Source organism: Nycticebus coucang, chromosome 15, assembly GCF_027406575.1.
Source record: "Nycticebus coucang isolate mNycCou1 chromosome 15, mNycCou1.pri, whole genome shotgun sequence".
Classification (NCBI taxonomy): Eukaryota; Metazoa; Chordata; class Mammalia; order Primates; family Lorisidae; genus Nycticebus; species Nycticebus coucang.
The window spans coordinates 20,021,607-20,036,493 of record NC_069794.1 but is presented as its reverse complement, the minus strand read 5'-3'; positions in this window follow the sequence as shown (position 1 = coordinate 20,036,493).

Here is a 14,887-nt window from a genome sequence, read left to right as displayed (position 1 = left end):
CGTCTCTGCTAATTAATTTTCACTGTTAAGAAATTAAAAATAGGGCGGCACCTGTGGCTCAAGGAGTAGGGCGCTGGTCCCATATGCTGGAGGTGGCGGGTTCAAACCCAGCCCTGGCCAAAAAAAAAAAAAAAAAAGAAATTGAAAATATTTTTCTATCTTAGTAGAATCGTCTAACTATTCCAATATTATGGAAAATTTTCTACCATTTTCTTATACAGAATGGGCATAAAGTTTGTATGGTATTTAAAAAATAATTGCACGTAAACTTTACAGCCATCCTGTATCTATGTGACTCATTTACGTAGAAATAGATGTTTTGCTAGGAATCTGGCATTGCAGGATTGGAATGGTTTCAAACCTCCATTCTACCCATCTACCTGACACTTGCCATCCCTTTATAGAATCTAACTGATAAAGAAGGCTCTAAAAACCAGTGGAACGAACACGTTCTCTTCTTTTGCCTATGCAGAATGGATCTGTTATCACTAAAATCAATACCTCTTCAACCATTGACTACTTTTCCAAGATCTCTAAGTCCTGATAATTTCAGATGTTAAAAGACAAGCCAGAGTATAATTAAAGACAAGCTTATAGCAAAACTATTGCATGTGTAATTTTAAAAATTGTGTTAGCACTGCTTTCAATTCCTATGTGATATTAAGATTTAAATTGCAATCATGCTCCTTAAAAAATAAATACATGATCAAATTCAATTTATTAAGATAGTTCACAGTAATAATCTCAGGCAAAGCAAATTTGATCACAACTTGATTCAGATATGAGACATTCAAAAAAATAGTATGATTTTGACTCTTCAAATTCAGATTTAATGGGCTTCTCCTCATCATCCCAAATTCTGAACTCAGTTCTCAAACGTTGGTCATCTCCACCCACACCTCTTTCCCCACAGACTTCTCATTGAGTCCTAACAATGGTAATAATAAGATGCCCCTGATATCACTGTCCAGTTTGTAAAGCATTCCCCATTGTAGTGTCTCAGGAGGTAGGCTTATGGAAACAGAAAGTATTCAGCCAGCTTAAATAAGGTTAATTTAGAAATAGTAGGATAATACATTAGAATATTAAATTTCCAGATGTAGAAAGAATTTTTGGTTAATCTTGTATAGTGTAAACTAAACAAAACTATTGTTTATATTGTGCTTTGGACTTCTCACTTAGTAACCTTATGTCTCCCTCTAACAAATGCATCTGCGTCATGACACTAAGAATGACCTTGGAAGAGAATAGTGTACTCCAGGTACGCAGTAAATGACAATAGCATTTTGTTAGCCAATGAAGAATAAAGGATGCTGATTTATTTAGTGATTCAGGATTGTAGAGTGAGTGAAAATTCTTGGCTTCCTCATATTTATTTTACCATAAATCACCTTTACTTCAAAAATCTCAGCCAGGCATAGAGGTTAGGGAGATCTTAAAAAGATACTACTGCTTTAGGCTTTTCCCCATACTACTAAAACTATGTATTTATTCATATTGTAGAAATTATTTTATATACTTTCATATTGTCTGGTTGATGATTTTTTCCTCACTAATGTAAATTCCATCAAAGAGATAATGTATAAGGTTTGGACGTCATTAAAATAGTTCCAAATATGTAATTTGAGCATGTATAGTCTTTCTAAAATTTAAGTTTCACTATATTTAAATAAAATGTATTCAACTTACTTTGAAAAGTGTTTTTAAAAAAGCCTATTATAAATTTCTTCAAATATAATAAGATATACTGCAAATAGCTAAAATCATGAAATAACTTACATTGTGTTTATCCATTTATACTACAAAAGAAGTGAACATCTTTGCAACACCTTGAAAGTAAAGTTGAATAATGACTGTACACTTTGATCTTAATTTTCCAAGTGCCTAATATTAATACGACCTGAGATAAAATCCTGTGTGATAAAACCATAGAAAAATTCACAAACACCTTCTGATCGTGTTAAATGTTCAAAATTGTAAATACTTTGAAACTACCATACAGTGCAGTTTCTACAGTACTGATGACTATTATGCTAAAAAGGAATGTAATATATGTCTGAGATAAATATACTTTAATTAATATGTGATCACTATGAATATTATTCTGATTACACATTTCCATTTTGGTTTCTAAATAATTGATACTCATCCTGGCTGCCTGCTACTTTGTTAACAAGATTGTATAATGACATATGGATACCTAATGAATCATATAAAATCATCTTTCATTCTTTTGAAAAGTAATACATCACATTCATGGATTTAAATAAAAGAATTGAAATAAAGGGTTTGTTCTTGAGTGGCTAGGTGGTGATATTCATTGCGCTTAACTTAGAATTATGTTAAATCACTGAGATGAAGAGGAAAGATTTATTAATTAAAGCTTAAAAGAGTGTCCGAGCTTCCACTCGGAATGATGAGCCAGATCACTCATTTATTCTGCAATATCTTATAACTACATCTGTACCACACCAGAGTACACAAAGAAGGGACGGTCTCTTTTTGAACAGCACGATGTTAAGTGGAATTGTATTACCAATGAAATAAAAACTAAAATGTAAGCCAGTATCATCGGATACATTTTATCATGACTTGACCAAGGTCATGTAGCTGTCAACAAAACAGGAAGCAATCCCATATTCTTGTCCGGATTTAGTTTCGACATTATTCTGCTTTAAATAAAAAGAGCAATTATGTGAATTGTAATATTCTCCCTCAGTCAGGATTTAATTGACAAAGTTTATCCTGTAGAAACAAAGCAGGTATATTTAGGACCGTGATTGCAAAGAAGAAAACAGCCAATGTTGAGTTGCAAACCAGCTGAAATCAGCCTTGACACCCACCAGGTGAAAGCTACTTCAGTTGTTTTGCTCTCCCTTACTGAGAGAGAACCGGACCCTCCCTATTGGACCTGACAACGTGACACTTCCACTTACAGGCTGTCCAGTTGGAGACAAAACTGACTTTTTATCCCCTTCCTGGCTGGTATTCCTGGTGCTAATTTGAAAACTGAAGTTGAACTAAAATTAAATTGAGTTATGAAGTCCACTTGATCACAACTTGATGGTCACAACAGTTGGTCTTTGAAAGGTTTGGACTCTGGTAATCCACACAGTTCAGATGACAGCAGACTGAAAGATGGAAGCTTTTGTGTGGAGAGGCAGGGCTGTATCTAACAACAGTTATTGGGAGTCTAGATTAGGTCATAATTTACCTAAAGTCACCCTCCCCATCTATTTCTGAATGCCAGAACCTTTATTATCAGAAGTGTTTTCCATTGTATTTATGTATTTATTTTTTAAATCATACCTATGTACATTAATGCAATTATGGGGTACAATGTGCTGGTTTTATATGCAATTTGAAATACTTTCATCTAACTGGTTAACGTAGCCTTCACTGCATTTTCTAAGTTATTGTGTCTTTAATGACTCCTATACCTATAACTAAGTAATTGTTATTCAAATTATTGACCAGAAAATTAAGTATTCACTAAATACGAATAATTGAAAGAAATAAGAGTGTTTGATCTGGTCCCAGAGCTTCTCGAACTTCCTTAAAGATACAAATTACTTGGCACTCTTGTTAAAACTAGAGTATGATCCTGGAGGGCCAAGATGGGTCATTTTTGGCCTGCTCCCAGATGCTGCTGCTCTGAGGATCATATTACAAGGGACAAAAGTATACACCTTGTTATTACAGTCCTTCTTTATTCATATTTTTAAGATATCTCTATTAGGGTGGCACCTGTGGCTCAAGGAGTAGGGCGCCGATCCAATATGCCGGAGGTGGCGGGTTCAAACCTAGCCCCGGCCAAAAACACACACACACACACACACACACACAAAGATACCTCTATTAAAACAACATGAACTTTTGTAAACAACTATCTATATTTATATAGTAGCATTGCAAGAAAGCATCATATGAATGAGAAAATTAGGAATTCGAACAATTCGTCTATGAATGGTATCATATCCCCTCTGTGAATTTTGCTATTCATCTCAGTGTGATGGTTTTTGGCACTGGATTTGCTTCCTAGTGCTGAAGGAAAATAACCTGGAAACAAACATGATCCATCAATAAAAGCAAAGGGTCTGTTTAAAGAGGAACAGAGTTGTTAAAATTTGTTTGGAAAAATACCAAAAAGCTAAAATTGTGGATTGAAAATGTCACAGCGGATTTTGAATACAAGGGTGGAGTTTATATGTCATTTTGTTGGCAAAGAGAAACTATTAAACATTTTTCTGTACAGCTATGTTGTTTGGGTATGCCACTATTTTTACTAGAAATATAGGGAACTGATTAAGAGAATATATGTGCACAATAAAATTAGATATATCTTGAGCAAGTAACTTATCACCTACCTCATATAAGTTCTGTGCCTAGATTTAAAACCTGGGTAAAAATAGAACTCTGCAAGTACCTCTCTAATATATTTCTTAGGTAGGACTCATGGGGACAGTATTTCACAAGTTCTTTCCTCATAATAAGAGTTAGTGCCCTTTGTACTTGAAAGCTAATTTTGCTGGATATAAGAATGTTGGCTCACATTTTCTTTCCTTGCATTTTTTCAGTAAGCTCTGCATTTTATTCTGGAAGAAAGTGTTGCTGCCAAGAAGTATGATGATAATCTAATTTACCTCTCTTTATAAGCCACATGCTTTCTTCCCTTCTCAGTACCCAAAGATTTGTTTTCTTTTCTTTGAAGTACAGTAGTTTACTTTGTGCTTATAGTTCTGAGTTGATATTCTCAGTTGCACAGTGCACTTTTTCAATATATAATTTCAAATCTTTTTTCTAGGAGGCTTTCATTGAATTATAGTTTTAAATAGCTGATTCCCTTCTTTTGAATTTCTTCTTCAGGAGCACTTATTATATACTTGTTAAATTTTCTTTCTATGTCTGTTCCTTTTTCTCAAATCCATTATTATGTGTTGCTCAAATCCTTTTTGATTGTAAAAATTCACATCATTTTTTACCTCTGTTTCTATTGAAGTATTGTTAGTGGTTTTGTGTTGTTGGTTGGTTAGTTGGGGTTTTTTTGTTGTTTTCTGGGGCGGGTTGCCTCTTACACTTCTTCTAGGTTTTATTTATTTTTAAATGAAATTTTGTTCATTCTTTTGAGTTCTTTAACTCCTTATCTGAATGTTTCCAGTCTCATTTGTGTTTTTGGTGATTTGTGTCCTTTTTTAACGGTGTTTCAGCTCACTTTATAATGGTATGTTAGGTTTTTGGTTCATTTTTGAACATGTCCTTCAGCGAGGCTCATTTTTTATAGGAATCATAGCAGAATATATTACTTTGCTTGTGATAATTGTGTGTGGGATTTGATCTCAATACATTTCCATTGCTTATTTTTGTGTTAACGTAAATTTCCAAAGAATTTCCTCCAAATATTTTTTTCTAAATATGCTGAATTCCTTATTGTCATGTTAAAAAAAAATGGTGAGTTGTTTTCTGAGATTCCCTGGCTCTGGTTCTCTTCCTTACTATTACCCATGTCTTCGCTTTTCTAACTCCATTATTCTCATCACACTAACTTTTTATTCCACTTCAGCAGATACTGTTCAAGTGGGCATGCTCCACACCCCCCTAAAAATAGTAATGGCAGACGTGCTAGATTTTAGCTTTAAGATTTCAACAGGTTTCAGAGAGTCTCTCCCCTTTAGCCTTATATCAGGGCCCTTGCATTGTCTACCCATTATTAGTGTGGGCACAGCTTCTGACAATTCTCTGTGGTTTCCAACTTCATTTCTAGTAAATACCTGCCTGCTACATGGAGTTCTGTTTTCATGTCTCTGACTTGTGGCTCTGTGTTCCACTGCTGATGGCGTACAGGGCAGAGTGTCCTCACTCCTCTATACTTTGGGCTAGTGAACATAGCTCTTCACTGAGTTTAGGTTTACATAGTCTTCATGTGATTTTGATTTTCCCATCAAATTGTTCTTTCTGTTTTATGTAGGAAATGCCCCAAAGATATGCTGTAACTACTATGCTACAGCTATATGCTGTAACTGCTATCTTACCTGACTCTCCCAGTTCATTTTAATATTATAAGGGAATAAAACATGAGGGTAACAGATATGCTTTGATGTTCTTCTTCCTTTTTGGTCCTGCCTCCATATAAATATATACATAAGTATCTCCACAATCTCTCTCTCTATATATATAATTATATATATATAATTTATATAGAAGCATATAACTATATATATAATTTATATAATTATATATAGAGAGAGATTTGTGGAGATACTTATCTATATATTTATTATATAATATATATAATTTATATAATTATATATAGTTATATATATTATAAATTATATATATAAATTATATATATAAATTATATGTATAAATTTATATAAATTATATAATTTAATGTTTAATATTAAACAGAAGTGTGAATTAAATGGAATATAAGTATTGTGCAATAATTGATGTGTGAATATAACACCATGTATTACTTAGCATTTTCAAATTTAGTATAAGAAAGATAGTATAAGATAGTATAAGAAAGCCCCTCTCTGCATATGAGTATGTATGCAACGGGTTGCAAACTTGACCTTCAAAGTGACTAACTGTATCAATTCATGCTTGTGCCAGCATTAGGGGTGAACCAATTTGGGGTTTTGCCATAACATCATATCCTCAAACTTTCAGTTTTGCTAAATTTTGAATGTAAATGTTAATGATGCCTGTGAGAGAAAAATTGTACCACATAGAATGAAATAGGCAAGGAAGACATTCATTTATTCAAGACTATTGAAACAGGAAACAGGTGGAACTCAATCAACTTTACCATACCCGAAGCCCAGACAGTTTTAAGCACCAGCATGAGCTAGTGGAAAAGTATTGGGACAGACCTAGGGATAAACTTGGTTATTGTGATTAGGTCATCTGTGTTTGCTAATTGATGCTTCTGCAAGTTAGGCTGCTACACTGCCATAGATGGAGTCAGAAGATAAGGGTAGTGTCTTCTCTGGTGATTACAGTTAAAAGAGATGCCTCCTGGCCCTGCAAATAGGACAGTCCTGAGTTATAAAACTGGCCAGAGGCTGGGAGATATAAATATGAAAGGGGAAGAGAAAGAATGTGCAGTAACAAATGTTCTAAAGTAAATGCACTGGGAAAATGAAGTTTAGGGGCTTATCGTCAGGAAGAAGCATGTTTAAAGAACAGCCCCTTGAAGGGAAGGAACCTGAGTGCTGTCTCAATCAATCACATGCATTTCACTGATTATGGGTAAAGCTCATTATTACTTTTTGTTTAATGACTCTTTAGTGTGTCTGCTTTTTAAATTGTTTTTCCCACCCCTCCCTTTTCATACTTTATTACATGGTTAATTTAAAGTATGTAATTATAATATTTTGTCAGTAAGAAATCGCCTCACTGTCCTAGGACATCTTTTGATCATATGCATGTTGGCTTTTAATCTTAAGGTGCTGAGAGTCTAGAATGGGAGATAAGCCAATAAATGCATTAAAATAAACTGAAAAAATATGAAAAAAATTACAATATGAGGAATAGGGGAGGCATAAATTGAAGAAAATGATCGATTCTATGGAGAGTTTTTCAGTAGTAACATTCTGTAAGTTATATATCAGCTGGGTTTTCATAGCGGATTGAAGCTGGTCAGATGGAGAGTAAGGTGAAATTCATTCCAAACTGATCACTGACAAAAGCACAAGGATTTCAAATAGCATAATGTTTTCATTAAAGCATGATGTGTTTGCTCTTCATGAGTGCTGTTCGGGCAAGGAATGACAGAAGAGGCTGGGAAAGTGGTGGGTGGCTGTTATAATTCAGAAGCCTATGTAAGTGCCCCAGTAAGTAGTTTGAACTTATTCTGAAAGAAAGAATGGATTTATTCAATTGCAATAGACTCCAAAGAAGAATTCATACATTCAATATAAAAAGCTCCAGTGATGTTTAGGTAACAGGTATCTCCAGATATTCAATAAACAGGTCTAAAAATAAACTTGTCAACTGTCGTCCCAAAACTTTTTAGTTTTCCTTTTTTTATTTCATTTTAGTTGATACAAAGCTGCTCACCATCCTGCCAGAGATTTAGAACTTATTTGTTCCTCTACTTCCTTCATTTCCCATATTTATTATGACCCTTACTTCTAAATTTCTCTTAAATATATTGTTTCTTCCAACCCCACTGCCACTTTCTTAGGTTAGTTGTACAACATGTCTGAATCATTCTTCCAGCGCCACCCAGGTCTGTCTACTTCTGTATCATCCATCTCTACAACCTTGTTACAATAATTTTTTTAAACTGATAATTTGGTTCATTGCTGAGTTTTAGGACTTCTAGCCATCATGCGGTCTTCTTATGCAGAGAACTGGTCCCTTAAAGAGAGGCCAATCCCGTATCAAAAGCTTATAAGCCTGTGGCTCAGTGAGTAGGGTGCCAGCACTATATGCCAAGGGTGGCGGGTTCAAACCCAGCCCCGGCCAAACTGCAACAAAAAAATAGCCGGGCGTTGTGGCGGGCGCCTGTAGTCCCAGCTGCTCTGGAGGCTGAGGCAGGAGAATCGCATAAGCCCAAGAGTTAGAGGTTGCTGTGAGCCGTGTGACGCCACGGCACTCTACCCGAGGGCGGTACAGTGAGACTCTGTCTCTACAAAAAAAAAAAAAAAAGCTTATAAGCCATTGAACAACAGCTTTTAGTTATTTGCAACTTCACACAGCCTATTTCAATTCTTCTGAAGACACCAGATGGTTTTGACCAAATTAAATTCTTTTATTGTCTCCTCTATCTCAGTCAAGGGAATACAGTGATGAACTGTTCTATCTTTAAGGCACATACTATAAAAACCAGCCGATCACTATATCTGCTGTCCTGATTATTTACTTGTGCTGTGGCAGATCCAAGCCAACCCTTCTATAAATTGGTCTGTGCTTCTGTAACCGACATTTCCCAAACTCTCTACTAGGTTCCTGAAGTGGCTGAGGCCTAGTCATTATATTTTCAAGATTCACTTGACAGCTGGGATAGTTATGTTTTTTTCTGACAATGAGAGGTCCTAAAAGGTTAAAAGAGGAAGAAGGGAAAGTGTGTCCTTCCTATTTGCAACTATTACAGTTTTATATAGGTTCATAGTCTACTTTGCAGGGTAATATCTGTGTTAGCATTTTCCCAAAATTTCAGGAGATAATGCCATAAAAAAGTAGATTAAATGAGCCAGTCATGCTTGGAGATATTGAACAGAGAAAGGGGAAAATAGCTGTGTTCTGGGTAAGAAACTCTCTGGGGGACCAGCCCCGGAACTACTAAGCTTTTGATTTAATTTGGCAACATGTCTGGTATGCCTGAGTTGATTTGAGGCTCCAAGTGTCAATAAGACTACTGTTTAAAACTCTGAGGACTGAGTGGGTCTTCCATGGAGCCAGCTATTGTACAGGGTAGGGAAAAGGTTGAGAGAGGACAGCAATTTCATAAATAAATAAAAAGCAAATGGGGCTGATGATAATAAGATGTTGAATGTTATTAGTTCTTGGAAACAAATTCCAAGTTGCTTTCCTTAATGTCAAGTCATCCTAGACTTGGAATATTTGAATTAACTCCATAAGATTCTGTCCAATTCCTCTTTAAAATCCTATTTACTTACCAGAAATAGATTTCTAAAGTATGGCTTTCTTCTAGTACCAAACTTCAAAACTTCTACTATGTCCTATGGCCCAGTTATACCCATATGAGTTATATGAACCGTAATAGGTTACAGAATTTTCACAGACAAGTCAGGAAGCATCCTGTTACCTTTTATGTGTACTGTTGTTGATAATGGAGTTTAAATACCTACATCAGAATCTCATCAGAATTACCTCTGTGTTTGTTTAAAATTCAGATTGTAAAGTTCTACCGAATCAGCATTTTCAGTGGTAGAGCCCAGAAACTTCTATTGACAAAGCATATGAATTATAATTATTTCCAATAAACCTTGAAAACAACTGCCTCACAGTCACAACCATGATGCATCCCAACCAGATACATTTCATGTGTTCCTAATTGCACGACTGGGTATGTGTGTAATCTATATGTCTCTACACATCTTAATTAACATTAAAAACTAGATTTTCTGATGAATTGAAAACACTGACATTAATTTTAGCCAAGAACATTCACTAGAAACCAAAGTGTCTATAAATGTTTATATGCAAAAGACTAAAGCTGAATTAAAACACAGAATAAATTTGACGGGCACAATTTTCTTCAATAATTATTAGTATTTATGAGTTACATAAATAACCCTTTCAGATTTTCACCTAGCAGAGACCTGACTGGCATATTTTACATTATTTTAATAGGCTACTTGAGTGAAAATTAATAATCAAAAGTAATTATTGACTGCTAATTGTTAAACTGAAGGGTAAAGCCCTGAACTTAAGAGCAGAATTATCTAGAATAACGTATAACATCTCAGTTTTGGAGGAGATACACTAACACATTTTGGGAGGATAGTATATTGATTATGTTTGATTTCCTTTAATTTCTCTCTATTTCTAATAGAATCACATTTGTTCTATAAGTCACATTCTAATAGTGATCACATTTGTTCACTGTCAAGACCTTCTACTTTTTAGAATAGAAATAATTGTTTATAAAGTACTATATAAAATTAATTCATTTTCTGGTTATGAATTTTCAAAATAGTGTGAATTTAATATCATATTTTTCAGAGTAATTATTAATAGCTCTTCTTTGTTTGTGATTATATTCTACGGAATCCTTTTTTTTTTTTTTTGCCTCTGAAATCTAAGCTACGTGTGGCGCTCATATGGGAATAACATGGCACTAATATAATACAAATTCTGAAATCTAAATTAAATTTGAGTTGCTAATGGTTGCTTCTTTTGGTCCAACTGCATAATTATTGTTTCTTTTAAGTTAACCCTTTACTTCCATATTCATACATCCGTTTACTCATCCCTCCTTTCATTCAACAGATCCTTACTTGAGACTTATTCACTGCTATTCACCATACACATTTCTGCCCCTAGGGCAGCAGTTCTCAACCTGTGGGTCACAACCCACAGGAACTGTATTAAAGGGCCACAGCATTAAGAAGGTTGAGAACCACTGCCCCAGGGGTTAAAAATGAATAACCAGAAAATTGTAGTACAATATATGAATACTTTTATTTGGGAGAAGGAGGTCTTATGGACGCATATAGAGAAGATCTCTAACTCGGTCTTAGGGACAATAGAAAGACTTCTCAAAAAATTGAAATGTCATCTGAAACATGAAGAAAAAGTTAAGAGGGTTATTGACAGAAAGGGAAACAGTCACTACAGGAAGAGGAAGCAGGAATAGTAACCTGATAATTAGAGAATGTTGGACATTCTTAAGGAACTACATGGAATTCCAGAATGTTGTACACACTGTAGATTGTGGATTAGCATAAGCCACCTAATGAATCATTTAGCAGTAGCATGCTGTGCCAATAATTAGACCAGGGATGTGATCACATTTGTTCACCGTCAAGACCTCCCAAATTGCAGTGTTAAGAACGGATGTGGAGAGCTCAATTAAAAGCCTGCTGCAGTAATCCAGGCACATTATGTTGATGGCATAATATGAAAATCAAATACTTCTGGGGTGATATCTGTGCCTCTTGAGGTGAACTTGGTCACTCCCTCCTCTTCTAATTTAATACTTTGCATATATCTATCGCGCTATGGCTCACTTATTTCCTCATAGAAAATGAGTTTCTAAAAATGGTCCCCATGTCTTGTTCATCTTTACATCCTTGGAATAAAATATAGTGTATGAGTGAAGATACTCAGAATACATGTAACAAGTTAATGTATGAATATATGAATAAGTGAAGGAAAGTATTTTAAAAATTATCATAGGAATATAATAAAATAAACCCATATTAGAATAAAGTGTAACTAATAAGGATAAAATTGAACATTATGGCATATATGATAAAATTTAACAAGAATTTCTACTGAATATTTTATTTCTCCAACATGCAGAGTATTGAGTTCTATTATTATTTTTGTTTTACTCTATCATGTGGGTTGATTCTGCTTAAGAAAGTCTTGGTGTTATTGAAGAATCCTTATCATCATTGCATATGCAGATTCTGTTAAATTCGCCCAATTTCAATGAATAATGATAAGAAATGTAAAGACATTAAGAATGTCCTATTTCAAAGAGAAAGTTTGTTGATTATAAAATGCAAATATAAGGTAGGAAAATTCAGTTTTTAAATGTCCAGAGCTAGCGGACATTCTAAAAACATAGCTAATATTTATTGAGTGATATTATTCAATTATAGTGCCTAGGCCTGTTGTAGCTATACCCATGTATTAACATATTTAATCTTAAAAAGATTCTATATGACAGGTAATATTGTTGTCCTTTTATGGTTTAGATACATTGGGTTCTTTGCCCAAGGTTATATTCATTTCAGTTAGCATGCTTCAGAGCCAAGACTTGGGGACAGGAACTAGGACTTCAACCAAGAATAACATTAAAATAATTTCAGCAGATTGTGCATAAGAAGCTCCATGCCATATTTTAAATTGTTTTGAAATATTTTTTGAGTATATGGGTGAAATTGAAAATTGTACTAGAAATATACTGAAAAAAAGTATCTTTTAAAAGGGCATTTCTAAATATTAGTTTAAATCTCTGCAAAAGCAATTTTAGAAAAAGTAATATTCAATTCTACACAGCAAGGACTTATTTGACTGTACTTTTGAGAGAACCAGCTATGACACTTTAAAATGAAGGGAATGGACATTATATGAAGTGGTACGGCCACTAATTGTAGTTCTATCACCAATGTCCCGGGGCCTTGAACAAATCTTGGGTGTAATTTGGCAACACCACAAAATTCAGAGATGCTCACAAAGTCCATTTCATCATTCAAATATTATGTTTCAAGGAAGGGCATATTTTAAAAGAAGAGGTGTTACTTCAAGTATGTTTTAGGTATAATTGATCTTGTTTAAAGCCATTTTATTCTAAAATTCATCAGATAAAGAACTCCAGCGGAATTTCTGATGCCAAAGTTTATTAGTTTATTAATTTGCTGCATTATAATTTGCAAAGGAAACAACAAAGCAAAAGAACTGTGAGGTGACTTATTAAACGTGTGTAGCCATGGACTATTTATAAATTTAAAACATTTTATATAGTTTATAATTTGAAAGTTTTTACTAATCTCTCTTCTGCTATGTGAATGTTACTTTCTTTGCATTATTATTATTATTATCACTTAATATTTCAATGTAGCAATTGTCTGATTCCTTTTCTGAATGTATTTATGTTCGTTCATTCTTTACGAGGTTTTTGTTTCTAGTCCTTATCTTAAACATTGTTACTGTTATTAAATTTCAAGTGTTTTTAATTTTGTGAAGGCAAAAAAAAAATGGAAACCTCATTAACACATGTATATGTAAAAAATTTTTAAAAGAGAGTATTTTTAGGAAAATTATTGGATATAGGCAGTTAGTAGCTTGCTGAGTTTGCAACTTGGTAAAACTAACATACTGAAATGAATATATTTATTTCAAAATATAGGGATAACTAATGAAAAGCTTTTTTCTTAAATAAATGGTTACTCTAGTTTCGATGTTTATATTTAAAATTATGGGCAGAAAACCTTTCATTTAGAATTTCTGATGTCCTGAAAAATTTATGCATAAAATTATGTAAATGGTCTTGCCTAATATCAATTTTAGAATATTATCAAGGATGTATGTTCTGATAATGTTAATTACAATTCTTTTAAGATGAGACTTCTTCTGTCCAAAAACATAATGTTCTGTTAATATAGAATATTTAACTACATACTTTCCCACGTAAGATGTTCACAGTTTCTACCAGAAGCAGTTGTTTTCCAAAATCAGATTTAGCAATACCTATTGATGAATTGTTTTTCTGTTTTCCTTAGAGGTGGAATAAGAAGAAACATAGCAGAAGAGAGCTTTCAAATTATAAATATATATATATATTATATATATAAATTATAAATTATAAAATACATAAAATGTTTTAATGTCAAATGCCACATTATAATATGGCAAATTTCTTTTACGATGACCCCTCAAGGTGGTTGCTTTCCATGTGCTGCGTAGATGCTACAGTACATCTATTCTATTTTTATCAAATCTTTCACCAAAACACCATTCCTCAACTACCTAGCCCTCAGAAGAGAACTTATTTCAACTTTGTTGCACAGATATTCATGTCTGCCTCCATCCCTACTCATTCCCTTCCTCTTTTCCTTTGGCTCGACGATAGAAGGGCCCCGTGTCCTGTCTAGGACCACTTCTGTGCTCTGTATTCCCCACCCAGGTGCTTCCTAAGAGACTCCACTTTATAAATTTTAATTTCATTTTTTTCTGCATCTTCAAACTTTCCCCATTATAAACTATACCCTTTTAAGGAAAACATATTGAATGTCTCAAGCTGTTTTTACATTTTAAAAAATCAACAAATACTATGTACACCCTTTACACATGTGCACGTGCACACACACACACACACACACAAAACGCTACATTCACCTTCAAAGCCCAAATCTCCTCTGCTGCCCCTTATTACTCTATTCTAGTGCAGCCAGATTTCTTGAAACACTTGTCCATATTCTGAGATTACTATTCTTGACATTCTTTTTATCCTCAACCCATTTTCCCTTCTCACTAAAGATGATGTTGCCAAAGTCACTGGAGCCTCTAGTCTCTCCTCAGTTTTGTTTCACTTGTTCTTCCCCCGGAATTGACAATGTCAGTCAATTCTCCTTTTTAAAACATGTTTTCCCTGGGCCCATCCCTTTAATTTAATGATCATTAGGAATTTCTATTAAGTCCTTTCACTTTTTCGCCCCATATTTTTCTTGAATAGTATAATCCT